Source organism: Apium graveolens, chromosome 2 (genome assembly GCF_009905375.1).
Source record: "Apium graveolens cultivar Ventura chromosome 2, ASM990537v1, whole genome shotgun sequence".
NCBI classification, from domain to species: Eukaryota; Viridiplantae; Streptophyta; class Magnoliopsida; order Apiales; family Apiaceae; genus Apium; species Apium graveolens.
In genome coordinates this window covers 65,189,533-65,205,689 of record NC_133648.1, presented here as the reverse complement: position 1 = coordinate 65,205,689, position 16,157 = coordinate 65,189,533, and the positions used below count along the sequence as shown (strand labels likewise).

Genomic DNA, 16,157 nt, shown 5'->3' with positions numbered 1-16,157 from the left:
GAATATAAAATATTGTAGGCGGCTGCTTCTGTGTTCTTGAGTTGTATTTTGGATGATCGAATGACTTCTGCTGCTTCTCTTCTTTTTAAATCAATCAACAGACTTGAATGAACTGGAGTGACAATCGGTGAGACAATCCAATTGTACTAGCAAGACAATTTGTTGAACTGGAGAGACTTTCGGCAAGACTATCAAATGAACTGGCATGACTTTCGGTATTACTATTATTTGTACTAGCAAGACAATCTAATTGAACTAGCAAGACAATCCTCTTCCAGTGTAACTTTCGGCAAGACAATTATTTGTACTAGCATGACTTTCGGTATGACTATTGATTGTCATACCGATTGTCATATTAGTACAATCAGATTGTCTTATTGAATTTAAATAGATTTTAATCCAATTTAAATTCTGAAAATCCTTAATATTAATTCTGAATTAATTAATCAATTAATTCAATTAATAAATAAATTAATCTTTGCATATATAATTTATTTTCTTAATTAAATTATATGACTTAATTAATTAATAGAGAATTAATACTAATCTTGAGCAGCAACCATTCTTCTGAATATCTTCTGAAAATCACTGAAAATTATGAATCAATTCCACCACTTCAATGTTGACACTCGATGTACTGTCTGGTTCATGAGTGACTAACTTCCGTGACGTTTCTTCATGTCTTGACTTTGATACTTGATTTTCTTCAGATTAAATCCTTGTAATTATCTGATACTCTGACGAGATCTCTGTCACTTGATTAAATCCATAATCTTGATTTGAATCACTGAGGCTTGATCAATTTCTTGAACTTCTTTCAGTGAATTAACTCCTCAAGTCTGTAGATGAACCTTGTTTCTGAATTCTATGACAGATGTTACTTTGCGAGATCTCTTTGACGGTAGATCCACTATTTACTTATTACATTCTTATTTGAGTTGAGTTAAATCCTCGAATATACAAATAGGCTATGACATATGCCTTATAATACCCTGTCTTCAATTCTCCAGATTCCTATGCTTCGAACACTGTCTATCTTCAATTAATGCCAATACACTGAAATCTTCTAGTAGCACTTGTATACTAAATCTTCAACATTTCTGAAACCCTGAAAGTCTTTAACCTTTGTTCTTCACTGAGGCATGATCATATTAATGAACTTCTTTCAGTGACCTGTAGACAGACTTCAGGTCTTCTTCTAATTTTCTGATTCTTTGTATTTGCCTTGTCTTCATTCTTCCTGATTTCTTGTGTAAACATAGTATTATTAACCTGTCATGTTCTTGTGTTGTTATCGTGTTGAGTTATCACGTAACTGTTCATACAGCTACACAGTCTCACCAACAAACTCGAGTACTAAAGAGCCCACTCGTGATCAATCATACATAACACTTATTCTTCTTTTTTTCTTTTTTTTTTCTTTTCTTTCAACATAACTTCTGAACGAGTGCGTTTCGCTCCATCTCGTTCAACCCTAGACTACTCGTATAAATATGAACCGGCTACTAGCCATTTGACACCTAGCCACACAACTAGCACTGAAATCCAATTTTCTCAAATTTTTAAATATCCATGTCTTTTATTAGTAATAGAATACCCTAAATTCTAGATATAAAAAAGCGATTAAACCTCGACAAACCAACAAACCATGACCATGATCTAGCACTCTAGCAACCTATAAGACTTAGTGAAATACAAGTGTCTCTAGCATGCAAATCAATCCAATAAGACTCAACATCACTAAATACGACATCACTACACTAGTATTAATATCACAAATCAATCGGGAAAATCATCTAAGGGATCATGCTATAATGCAAATGCATGAAACTATATGAACAAACTATCATACAACTACCAAAAATAATAAATAAAAAAACTACATGGCAAAATATGCAACTATATAAACTAACTATTATGAAATATGCAATTATATGAGACTCACACAAACTATATTACTTCAACTACTACCCCTAAACTTAAAATATTCATTATCCTCAGTGAAGGTAATAGTAAGGAATCAGGCATACCTACTGCGAATCAGAATCATCACCCTCAACGGGTGGAGTGTCAAGCGTGTCAGGAGGCGGATACACGGAATCCTCACCATATACTGGCCACTGAATGTCAACACCGGTGGCTCTAAAAGCTGTCCCAAGTTCCTGGGTGAGATCACATGCAAACCGACTATGGATGTCGTGCATCACATCCATCCTCCTCGCGAGATGCCTATACTACATCGAACTCAAACCAGCTCCCATATCTGCTCATGCTGCCTGCGGCTGCTGCGACGAACCAGCCTCCTCTCCATATTGAGCTCTCCGAGCTGCTCGACGGGCATGCTGAGAACCTCCTGCAGTAGCAGTGTAATAACCCCAAAATTTTGAATTTTTTTTACCCTTGTGAATAGTGTTTTTGCTGAAATTTCTGAATAAGAAAACTTTTCATGCCACACTATGTAGGGGTTCTGTTATGGATATTCTGAGATTTTATTAGTACTCTATATGGTATATACGTGTATGTAAAGATCCTCAGAATCCAATTCCGAACACTTTGATTTTCCCGGAAATCCACTAGATACGGAAAGAATTGAGTATAAGGTAACAGGATAAAAAGGATTTAAATTAAAGGATTATAAGAGAGGATCATAAAAGGAATATAATGTATTGAGAAAGGTTAAGGGAACCCAAGTAATAAGATCCCGGATATGATCTCTCAAACGATAAACGAGAACGAAAGATAAGCGAACCGTAAAACAAATAAGTGACCAAGAGACAAGCTTGTACAAGAAGCCAAGGATTGTGACATCATCAAATCACAAGGTGTGGACAAGTGGAAGCATTATGACATGTTCAAGGTGACATAAGCATGACATAAGGGAAGGAATTGTTGGATGATTGTAAACCACACAAAGTTCAAGGTTAGAAAGGTAATTAACCAAAAACAAAACCAAAAAAACCAAGCTAGCCAAAACAAATCAAAGCAAACACTATTTTTTTTTTCATTTCTTCAACATTGCTCTCAGCTTTTTCTTCTTTTCAAAGGAAGAAAAATCAAAAATCAAGTTCCAAGCATTGTTAAATCACAAGGTAATTATCTAAGGTTCCTTGTACATAGATATGGATATCCTATAAGTTTAAGCTTCTAATTCCTTTACAATCTCTTCCAATAAATCAAGGAAGAAGATGGTGAATAGTAACCTTCAAGAAATAACTTTGGTTTTCTTGATTTTTTATGAAAGTTCAAGGTAGCTTAAGCATAGATCAAGGCTTCCAGGGGCATTCCAAGGATCTTTCATTGATTAAAAGCTTCAAGGAAGGTATAACATCTCCAAACCCTAGCTTTACTTTGTATATTAGGATGATTTTGATAGTTATGGTAAAGAGTAGCTTGATGCTGGTTGGTTTAGAGTTTGGGTTGGAATGGTAGTGAATTGAAGGTTGAAATCTTATGGTTTGGTTAAAGGACTTAAGTATAGTTTAAATTCAAGTTTAAGAATAAGTATAAATTGTTAATGTTGAGTTTATTGGGGCTGTTATGATGTAGTGAGGATGGATTTTGGTTGTATGGATTTATTGGTGATAGTTTGGTGTTGTTTTGGAATGGTTTAAATTTGGGAAATCGCGTAAACATAGCCGTCGTAATGTCCGATTTACTTTAGGCTATTTTTGTTCTTAACATTAGGACCCGTGAACTCACTGCTAGGTTTTTACCATTGCCATGATTAGATAGTTCATGTTACGAGCTTCGTTTTTATATGTAGTTCGTTTGATTCCGATGTACGGTTTAGGAGAAACGGCCGTTTTAAGTAACGACGTTTTGCGAACGAATCATTACCCCTCTCCTTACTTTGAAACCTTGGTTAAGGACCTTAAATGACTAATTGGGGTAAGAAACAATTATGTAAAGTGGATTAGGCAGTGGGAAAGGTACTCGCGAAAGAATCGCCTTAAAACCCTTAATGGTTAAATTATTAAAAATGGTGGAGCCGAGGGTACTCGAGCGACTTAAGTAAATCGTTAAGCGTGAAAGCGAACGTTAGGACTCTAAATGGTTAAAGTTTAGTTTCTTAAGCGACCGGGGTTTAATTCCGACTTATGTTGTTGTTCATAGGTTATCGGACCCACTCTAAACTTAAGCCTATCCGGGAGCACTCAGGCAAGTTTTCTACCCGTATAACTGTTGTTGTGATGTATATGTGTATATGCATGATCTTGCGATAAATGCATATTTGTTATTAGCAAATTCTTGCGATATATTGTAGCATGTGATATGGTATATATGCATGCCTGTTTCATATTCTTGATTTATATATCTGTTGGTTCAATGCTTATAGTTGCATAATACCTATGCTAGAGATAAGCGGTATTTGAGTATACCCTTAGTATAGGGGATCAAAAGGTGAACTTTTCTAAAACCGGGAGGCGAGGCTCCCGAGTATAATATATTTATATATATATATTGATATAGTTTTTAAAACTATTAATCGAATAAGGTTTATTCGATAATTTTATTTTATTTAATGAATATTATTTCGAATATTCATTCGAGGGCTTATGACTCAGTTTATTTTATTTAATGAATATTATTTCGAATATTCATTCGAGGGCTTATGACTCAGTTTATATTATTTATTGAATATTATTTGAATATTCATTTGAGGATCTATGACTCCGATTATTTGCTGAGATATATACTTTATTTTATTAAAGAATAAGGTGTCGATAATCAAACTTATTTTTGATTATTCAAATAAAGATAGTACTTTCGTATAAGTATATCTTTGGTTATTTAATATTCATTTCAAGTATAAGTTTTAAAACTTCTACTTCAATTATTTTTTTATAAAGATTATTCTTTATGGGAATATTATTTAAATAATAATATTCAGATATTTTCTAATATATTGGGACTGATTTATTTTATTAAATCAGCATCACTCCAAACATTCTTAAAAATGTTTTCGAGTCTTCAAAATGATTTTAAAGGTTAGGGCGGATCCCAAAACTCATTTTTATATTTAAGATCCCTCTTTCGAAGGGGATTTAAATACTCGCTCAAAACCTGAGGGATCCGGCTCTGTGGTGTATTTTATATTCGCAACAAGGTTGCTATTATGATAAAAGATTTTTTGATTACTTACCCAACACTCGGGAAGTAAAATTCTTGGAACAAGTTAATCCATTAACAGGCATCGCCTGGAAAATATCGATGAGTTTTCCTTTCCAACTAGATACGACTTCTTGGTGGAGCCGTATCAACAAGTTTCTACTTGGGGAAAGGGGGGACGAGCTTTACGTTTCAGAGTCATGGATTTCATCTGAACTAGGAGTGGTGTAAGTGGTCGAGTGGTGCCGGCCCAGCCTTATTATATTGGCCCAAATGGCCTGGAAGTTCCGCTAAGACGGTACATTCCTTAGGAGTCCAGTGTTCGGTTGACAAGTAAATCCGACAGGTTCTCCTCTACATGTAGAAAATGGTGGGGTTGTACTACTACGACTGATCATCGTAAGTGGTCTTCCTGGCGCGGCAAACTCCCGTAATGAGTTCATCATCCAATTGGATATTTCTGCAACACTACCCAGAGCACTTCGATAGAAAGGCTACGGTTGGGCGATTGTTGAGTGTTGACAGGGTCAAGTTTTCAAAATGTTGTGTGCATCAAATGAAGTATCTCATAACTTCATTTTATTTTGATGATATTTTAAAGATTGATTCTATACAAGTTTTGTCTTGTAGCTTAATCTATAGGATGAACTATTTATACATTGAACGGTAGTAGGTCAAGTAGTATTCGGAAAAGATATAAGTATATTGGAGTATCTTGTAACTTCATCTTTTAAACTTATATCTAGTAAATGATTATCTTGTGCATGTCAAAGATTTTCGGAAAAACGTTGAGACAAGGTTAGATATATGAGATCACCTTACAACGATATTTTTATACAGTTATAAACTGGAACTCTGTGTATATTATACACGTCAGAGGATTTCAAAGATTGTGAAAAGTATATATGTACATATACTGAATATTTTGCGACTTCATCGCATTAAGATATCAAACTTGGTTCATTTCTTTTGACCAGGACTTTCATGAGTACTATGAGAAGGCTCACATATTGTTAATCATTATACATATTATTTTGATGGGCTTGTTGCTCACCCTTGCTTTCTTCTTTCATCACACAATATCAGATAGACAAGATGAACATGATCAAGCTCCCAATTCGCGAGCGGATAGGAAACGTTCTGCAGTTTCCTGTAGGCGTTGATGCCATTGTAGCTGAGGTAGGATCTACCAATAGGCTAGGCTTTCAACTTTTGATGTACCAGACTTATGTATATTTATGAATTGTAATAATGGCAAGGAAAATGTAAATTTATTCAGAAACCCTTTTAAGGTGTAATGGCAAGTAATTGTGGAATAAAATGACTCGTGTTATTTTTTTGGATATTCATCTCTGAGACTATAACTTGTGGTGTGTGTGTTTATTGTGGGGTCACAGTACAGAGTAGTCGATTATTTATTAAGATTGGGTGTTATTAAGGGAAATGGAACTCGTGACAACCCGGATCCCCGACCCCGGATTTGGGGGTGTTACAAGCAGCCTCCATGGGCACACCTCCTGGAAAATGCTCATATGAATAACCAAGCCCCTTAGGATCAGGCTTCCCTCCATACCACTCCTGCATGCTCAACATCATAGAACTATCAATAAGAGCACTGGGAAGCTGAAGCTGCTCATGTGCTGGCCAATAAACTCCAACCGCCACACACAACTTCATCACAACTGACGCATATGAATAGCACCTGTAGTACCTCCCCTAAAAAATCTCAGAATCCCCTAGTAAATCACCATCCCCAAATCAATGTAATCACCCTGCAGAATCCCCCATAATAGACGAGCATGCTCCATAGTAATCTTATGTATATGTGAAGATGGCATGATGTTAGCACATATTAACGAGTTCCAAGCCCGTGCAAACCTGTTCATGCACGACGCAGGGAACATGGAGTAATTAGTAGTGCCCCTCTTGAACTTCTAATGAGTCTCAGGCACACAGAGAGTAGCAACGATAAGATCCAAATCAAAGTCCTCCGGAGTCTTATCGTTCCAAGTGTCCTGACCCACCTTCCTCGAAGGCTACTCAATCACCATCCTGATAACCTCTGCACTATACTCTACAGTCTTCCCCCTCACTACCGTGAAGCCATTCTTCTCCGCCTTGGTGTTCGCATAGAACTCCCGCACAACACTCATGGGCACAACAACGGGTGCCTCACAAAAAGAAACCCAACCCATCTCTAGAATCATATCTAACAGCTTACCATCCTTCCTTGATGACAGAAAACCTCGCTCCTTAGCAATAGGCTTCGAGAGAAGCCTCGTGTACTCCTCCTCAGCCTCAGGAGTAGAAAATCTTGGCCTCACATAACCTGTCGATGAAGAGTCGGTGGTGCTGCTGCTAACTTGTGTTTTTTGCCTTTTGGGTGCCATCGGGATTGAAGAAGAGAGAATAAAAGGTTATGTGTTTAGAGAGAATTTATGTTTGAGAGTTGAGATGTGGTGGAAAAGTTGTATATAAGTGTATGTATTTATAGGTGGAGAGGTATGAATTCTATAAGGAATAGAAGTGGGAATTGATTATGGGAATCGTGGGAATAATGAAATTGATTAGGAGATGGAATTATGGGATGTGGAAGAGTAAAAATCGGGTTGGAATTAATTTTAGAGTAAAAATTCCGATTTTACCTTATAAAACTGCTGAAATTATTTTTTTCAAACAGGACCCGGCGCGGGCGCGTGCTATGGCAGCGCGGGCGCGCTTGGTTACTGGAAAAACGGCGCGGGCGCGCGCATTATCAACGCGGGCGCGCACAGCTTCTGTAGTTGGCCCTGAATTTTTTTCTTTTTCTGATTTTTTTTGTGTTTTTCTCCTTTCTCCTTGCTTCTTCTACATCTTAATGTACAACATACTTGGGTTACCTCCCAAGGAGTGCTTCTTTTACGTCATTTGCTTGACGTAGAATTTCGAGATCAAATGGATAATAAAATGACATTAACCACCTCGCGGTTTGCCGTATAACCATAATAATGCTTCAACCTTTGACCATTTATCTTGAATGCTTGGCTCAGATCATTCTCAAAAATTTCCACCGCTCCATGTGGAAACACAGTTTTGACAACGAACGACCCTAACCATCTTGACTTCAACTTTCCAGGAAAAAGACGGAGACGAGAGTTAAACAAAAGGACTCGTTGCCCTGACACAAATGATTTGAGCACTAGACCCCTATCTTGCCACCTCTTGACTTTGTCCTTATACATTTTATTGTTCTCGTAAGCTTGAAGTCGAAACTCGTCAAGTTCATTTAATTAAAGCATTCTCTTCTTACCAGCTGCATCCAAATCCAGATTCAACTTCCTGAAAGCCCAATATGCCTTATACTCGAGCTCCACAGGCAAATGACACCCCTTACAATACACCAACTAAAATGGTGACATTCCCAATGGAGTCTTATATGTTGTTCTATATGCCCAAACAGCTTCATCAAGCTTCAAAGACCAATTATTCCTTGATGGACACACCAATTTCTGCAAAATGCGCTTGATCTCTCTGTTTGATACCTCAGCTTGACCATTCGTCTGAGGATGATAAGCCGTAGCAACACGATGATTCAAATTATACCTTTTCATCATAGCAGTGAACTTGCCATTGCAGAAATGCGATCACTCATCACTGATTATAACTCTTGGAGTACTAAACCTTGTGAATATCTGCTTGTGAAGAAAATTAAGCACCACTTTCGCATCATTTATTGGCAACGCCTTAACTTCAACCCATTTCGACACGTAATCAACCGCCAACAAGATATACTGATTGTTACAAGATGAGATAAATGGCCCCATGAAGTCAATCCCCCATACATCTAAGACCTCAACCTCGAGAAGCACATTAAGAGGCATCTCATCCCTCTTAGACATATTACCCAAACGGTGACATCAATCACATTTCAAAATAAACTGATGAGCATCTTTAAACAACGTCGGCCAAAAGAAACCTGCTTGAAGAATATGAGCTGCTGTCTTTTCTCCATCATAATGTCCTCCATAAGCCATTGAGTGGCAATCTCGCAATATCCCCCCGTTTCGCTGTAAGGAATACATCTCCTGATGATTTGGTCAGCTCCTTGTCGAAAAAGTAACGGCTCATCCCACATATACCACTTCACCTCATGTAGAAACTTCTTCATTTGAGCATAAGATAAGTCAGGAGGCATAATATTACTTACAAGGTAGTTCACAGTGTATGCAACCACGGTTCTTCTTCTTGCACGCTAAATAGCTGCTCATCGGGAAAAGACTCATTTATCAACGTCTTATCCAATGAAGTAACATTAGAATTTTCTAAATGCGAGAGATGATCAGCGACTTGATTTTCAGTTCCCTTTCTGTCCTTGATCTCTAGTTCAAATTCTTGGATTAAAAGAACCCTTCTAATCAATCTAGGCTTCGAGTCCTTCTTTGAGACGAGATATCGAATCGCAGCATGATCAGTGAAAACTGTCACCTTCGTCCCAAGTAGATAAGATCGAAATTTCTCAAAACCATAGACAATAGCCAAAAACTCTTTCTCCGTAGTCTTACAATTTAGTTGGGTACCATATAGGGTCTTACTAGCATAGTAGACCACATGAAATATGTTGTTCTTCCTCTGCCCAAGAACTGCTCCAACTGCATAGTCACTTGCATCGCACATCATCTCAAAAGGCTCATTCCAATCAGGTACAGTTATGACCGGTGCCATGATTAAACTCTTCTTCAATGTCTCAAAAGCTACAAGGCACTCGTCATCAAACTTGAAGGGAACATCTTTCTCTAACAGACTGCATAAAGGCTTTGAAATCTTCGAGAAGTTTTTGATGAAATGCCTGTAGAAGCCCGTATGACCAAGAAAACTGTGAATTCCCTTAACAGAAATAGGTGGAGGAAGACTCTCAATGACCCCCACCTTGGCCTTATCCACCTCAAGACCCTTACTAGAAACTTTGTGCCCGACAATGATGCCCTGACGCACCATAAAGTGACATTTCTCCCAATTGAGAACCAGATTGGTCTCAACGCACCTCTTAAGAACTTGTTCGAGATTTTGCAAGCATTCATCAAAAGAATCGCCAAAGACTGAGAAGTCATCCATGAACATATCCACATTCTGTCCAATCATATCAGAAAATATAGCCATCATACATCTCTGAAATGTGGCTGGTGCACCATACAGACCAAAAGAAACACGTCTGAAGGCGAAAGTACCAAATGGACAAGTGAAGGTAGTTTTCTCCTGATCTTCTAGAGCGATACAAATTTGATTATAACCTGAATAACCATCTAGAAGACAATAATACTCATGACCAGCCAACCTGCTGAGCATCTGATCAATAAAGGGCAAGGGGAAGTGATCCTTCCTAGTAGATTTGTTCAGCATCCTATAGTCCATGCAAACTCTCCATCCCGTGACTGTTCTGGTAGGAATAAGCTTGTTCTTCTCATTTGCTACCACAGTAATTCCACCTTTTCTTCGGCACACATTGAACCGGGCTTACCCATGAACTGTCAAAAATAGGGTAGATGATCCCCGCATCTAGCTACTTAAGAATTTCTTTCTTCACTACTTTCTTTTAGATAGGATTAAGTCTTCTTTGCTGCTCGACCGTAGGCTTGCTACCTTCCTCTAGCAGAATTTTATGCATACAGTAAGAAGGGCTGATTCCCTTGATATCTGCTATAGTCCATCCAATTACCGACTTGAACTCTCTCAAAATCCTCAAGAGCTTTTCATCATCGCTACCTGAAAGCTCAGATGCAATAATAACAGGCAGAGTAGATGCATCACCTAAAAATGCATACCTCAAATGCTGAGGTAAAGGCTTAAGCTCAAGAGTAGGAGCTTCCTCAATAGATGGCTTGAGGCGTTTATGATCCTTGCTCAATTCCTCCATTCCAAGAGATTCAAAAGGCATGTCAATATCCCTTTTCCATGGAGAAGCATTCAAATACTACAATTGTTCTTCACCTTCATCATCTTCACTATCCGAATTTCCCAACAAGGCTATTTTAAGGCATCGGACCTTAGCAATTGATAGTATTGAAATTTCATAGTATTGAACACATTAAATGTAACATCCTGATCCAGAACTCGCATTGTGAGCTCACCCTTCTACACATCTATCAAGGTTTGGCCAGTTGCCAAGAAAGGTCTTCACAATATTAAGATAATCTTCTTATCCTCCTCATAATCAAAAATGACAAAATCAGCAGGAAAGATGAGTTTATCAACCTTGACCAAGACATCCTCCACAATACCTCACGGATATATAATAGAACGGTCGGCCAACTGCAAGGTCATATAAGTCGGTTTGGGATCAGGTAAGTCCAATTGTTTGAAGATTGACAAGGGCGTCAGATTGATGCTAGCTCCCAAATTACATAAGCATCTATCAAAAGATACTTTTCCAATAATGAACGGAATAGTGAAACTTCCTAGGTCTTTAAGGTTCGGAGGCAACTTCTATTGCAGCACAACACTGAATTTTTCCGTGAGAGCGATTGTCTCCAAATCGTCTAGCTTCACCTTTCGTGAGAGAATACCTTTCATAAACTTTGCATAACTAGGCATCTACTCGAGAGCCTCAGCGAAAGGTATGTTGATATGAAGTTTCTTGAACACCTCCCAAAACTTCTCAATGTGCTTGTCCAACTTTTTCTTCTGCAGCCGCTTATGAAAGGGCGGTGGAGGATATATCTGTTTCTCCCCTGTATTACCCTCAGGTGGAGTGTGCTCAACAGTAGTCTTCCTTAGTTCCATTTCTTTATCCTACTGCATTACTTCTTTCTCAGCTTCAACTTCTTCAGTCAACTCTTGAGTTTTTTCAGAATTTGCAACCTTCCAGACCTTAAAGTAATTGCCATTACCTGCTCCTTAGCTTCCCTCTTTCCTGGCACTCCAGTGTCACTAGGTAATGTACCAGGCTGACGATTTAGCAAGGTATTGACAATTTGCACAATTTGATTTTCCAAGGTCTTGATAGAAACAGCTTGACTTTTGCACATAAGTTTCAACTCTTCTAATTCAGATTTTTCGTTGGCTTGTTGCAGCTGGAGTTGCTATCTAGGTGCATACTGTGGTTGCTGAAAACCAGGGGGTTGTACTGTTTAGCTGGGTACTGCTGATAAGGCTGTTGAACCGCATGTTGAGCATTACTCCAACTGAAATTAGGATGATTGCGGTTGTTGGGATGATATGTGGCTGGCACTGGTTGATGCGATTGCTAGAAGTTGCTCACAAACTGAGCTGATTCACTAAAAATTGCGCACTGATTAGTCTCATGGGCACCAGCACAAAGGTCACAGACACTGGTGATTTGATTAACTCCATAATTAGCCAAAGAGTCCACCTTCATCGTCAAAGCCTTAAGTTGGGCAGCGATAGCAGTTGCTGCATCCCACTCCAAAATTCCTGAGACTTTTCCCTGAGTCAGCCTCTGAGAAGGATTCTGGTACTCATTAGCAGCCATTAGTTCAATAAGTTCATAAGATTCATCGTAGCTCTTAGCCCACAAGGCTCCTCCTGATACTGCATCAAGCATGGGTCTAGAAGTAGCACCCAATCCATTATAGAAATAGTTGATAATCATCCAATCAGGCATGCCATGGTGTGGGAACTTCCTTAGTATCTCCTTAAATCGATCCCAAGCCTCACACAGAGATTCTCCAATTTGCTGAGCAAACTGAGTAAGAACATTCCTGATTGCAGCAGTCTTCACCATAGGAAATAATTTAATGAGAAACTTTTGAGCTAGATCTTCCCATTTAGTGATAGACCCTGGTGGTAGAGAATGTAACCAGCTCTAAGCCTTGTCCCTTAGAGAGAATGGAAAGAGTCGCAGCTTAATAGCATCATCAGTCACATCATTAAACTTGAAGGTGTCGCAGATCTCGATGAAATCCCTAATGTGCATGTTGGGGTCTTCAGTAGGAGAACCCCCAAACTGAACTAAGTTTTGTATCATCTGAATCGTGTTTGCCTTGATCTCAAAAGTGTTTGCCCTGATGGCTGGTCTGACGATGCTTGACTGAATGTCATTAATCTTAGGCTGAAAATAGTCTATCAAAGCCTTCGAATTTTCTACTTGATCCCCCATCGCTACTACAACTGGTTCTTCGACTTTCTCTTCTTCTTTTACCTTCTATTCTTCCCCAACAACTTCCCTACGAACTACCAAAAGTTCTTCCTCGGCTTTATCCAGTGTTCTCTTACGAGTACGTGAACGCGTACACATACACCCTCGCTAGAGTATCTAAAATAAGACAAGGAAGCAGATAAGTAACAATGTCCGAGTCAATGAACTTTAACGATCACTGATGGAAAGCACATAAACTATCAATTAACACTGTAGTCCCTGGCAGCGGTGCCAAAAACTTGTTAGTCTCTAAACACGCGCTAATATTACACGCAAGTATACAAGTTCGCAAGTAGTATAGAATCTTTTCTAGTTCGTTCCCACAGAGACTGTATTGGTTAACTAATTAATTCACACACCTAAGCAACAATGTATGGTTATTATTCAATGCTAAGACGATAACAAATTGAGTTTGTTTATACATAAGAATTAAACTAATAATTATAACTACGAGAATAAGATTGATTGAATTAATAAATATGACAAACATGGGATTCTAACTTCATTAAATAATTCATTCAATAGCCTTATTATTCTTAACCTTAGCATGCAATGGTGATGACACTAATCAGACAACACGAAACTGATAAATGCCAACTTTCATTGCACGAGTACCCTACTACCAGACATCCACAAAAGTGATAAAAGCTGAATAGACACCAATTATATTGAGACCCTATATGTCTATAGAGTTAGACAAAATAACCGTTTAAGCACAAGTTATCTATCTTGATTACATAGGGAAAGTATAATGGTTAAAATTACTTACGAATCATGCATAACAAATACATGAACTAAGTTAGCATGGCAAGTTCTAAATCCTTAAATTCACTTTCGCTTCATTAAAAATTAATACACTATCTTATAAGTTTGTGACGCTCATAAGACAAATACGCGCAACCAATACTAGGATATCATACAATCACCACACACTAAGGCATCAAACAATTTAACTAAAGACATCCATAAATAAATCCGCTAGAACCCCACAATAACGATTAGCCCATAATCAGACTCTTCATCAACGTGGGTTCTGATGAAAACATGATATAATAAACGTAGTCTTTATAACAAATAATTAAAACCAAGTACAAACAAGAGTATAGGTTCAACAAAACAAGAAACAAGCATCCAAGATTATAACTCAAAACAAAGATTCACAATAATAAACTAGACCGTCTTCGCCTTTGTTGAATTGTGTTATAGGTCTCTTGTCATCTTCTCTTCGTGCTCTGGTTAGTCTCTCTATGATATGTTCTGAAAATGACCTAAAGTTATGATTATATAGCAGCCCTGATCAACAGAGAAGTCCAGAAAATAGAATTGTAATAGAATTAGGATTTTATAACAATTTCTTTTCTTTTTCCTTATCTTGCAGCTTCAAGCCGGACTTCATGAGCTTTTATTCCAACACCACCTAAACACCATATTAGCACCAAAACAATGCTAATTTACCCGATTCACAAATTTATGCCTGAAATGCAAAAACACTAGAAAACACGTTAACACACTTAACAACTTGAGTACAAATACATCAATTCAAAGCTTATTAGAGCATAATAGAGTGTCCTAAATGCCACTCAACAATTGAGAGGGAGGCACCTAACTTGAACGAGATTCTAATAGCCAGGGAATTTCCGAACGTCTTTGCAGATGAGTTACCAGGATTGCCATCAGATCGTGAGATTGAGTTTACTATTGACCTAGTACCCGAAGCCAAACTAATGTCAAAGGCTCCATATCGTATGACCAGCGGGGATTGGAAGAATTGGTTAAGCAATTGCAGGAGCTATTGGACATGGGGGACAATCATACCAAGTGTACCCCGTATAGTGCACCAGTGTTGTTTATGGAAAAGAAGGATGAAAATATGAGATTATGTATTAATTATCGGAAGCTTAATAAGTTGACAATTGGAAATAAGAAACCCCCACCTAGAATTGATTACTTATGTGAACAAATTAAAGAAGCATGTTATTTCTTGAAGGTTGACTTAAGATTAGGCTACCATCCATTAAAGGTAAATCCTGAGGTCATACCAAGGACTGCGTTTAGAACGAGAACGGACATTACGAGTTTCCAATGATATTATTCGGACTAGTAAATGCACCAGTCGCCTACAAGGATTTAATAATAATAGTTGTGGCGCCCTCCAAACTCGGGTCAGAAGTTTGGGGTCCACACACACACATCTTATATATAAACATGCTTAGAACAATAATAAAGATAATAATTTGCAGTGACCCTACTTACTAACATACACAGATCGCAACAGGTTAAAGTATGCACACAAGCCACAAACACACACTTATATTACAAATGCTCAAATCCCAACTATTTAAACTTACAACTGAATATTAAACATTTTTACAAACTTCCAAACTTAAACTATCACAAAAGTCTTCAGCTAGCTTATTCTACTCAACTGGAATTCTAGCTCGCACACTTGATTGGGGATCCTCGCTACCAACAAGTTCCTTCTTAACTGGAAAAGAACATAAACAGAATCGCACAAATGAGCTAACTAGCTCAGCAAGTCACATTGACAATACTGAGATTAAACAATGATCAAGTGAAATGATTTAAGGTATCAAGTTTATGGATAAACAAGGATTAGAATTGGATGTTAAATTTTCATTTTAAAAACCAAGGTTATGCTGCTGATCAGTCACGCACTAACCCCGAGCAAGGCACACAGCTCTGCTCTAATTACTGGATCCAAGGCACACATTAGCCTAACACGACTACCAATCTGGTCTGACCACGAATCTGGTCCATATTTTATAAAATAATTAAATTTTATAACAATAACAGAATAAATAATGTAAATCAATAAACAGAATCATAAACAACATTGGTTTTCAAGCATAAGGAGTTTTACAATCATAACAAGAGGACAACGTGGTAAATACAAGGA

At 37.9% G+C, this 16,157-nt stretch overlaps 1 non-coding gene across 1 annotated transcript; it reads left to right on the top strand.

Moving 5' to 3' along the window:
• The first annotated feature begins 12,704 nt into the window (after positions 1-12,704).
• LOC141709732 (small nucleolar RNA R71) lies at positions 12,705-12,811 on the top strand. Its single transcript, XR_012570296.1, has one exon. It is a non-coding gene; the product is annotated as a small nucleolar RNA R71 (small nucleolar RNA).
• The last annotated feature ends 3,346 nt before the right edge of the window (positions 12,812-16,157 follow it).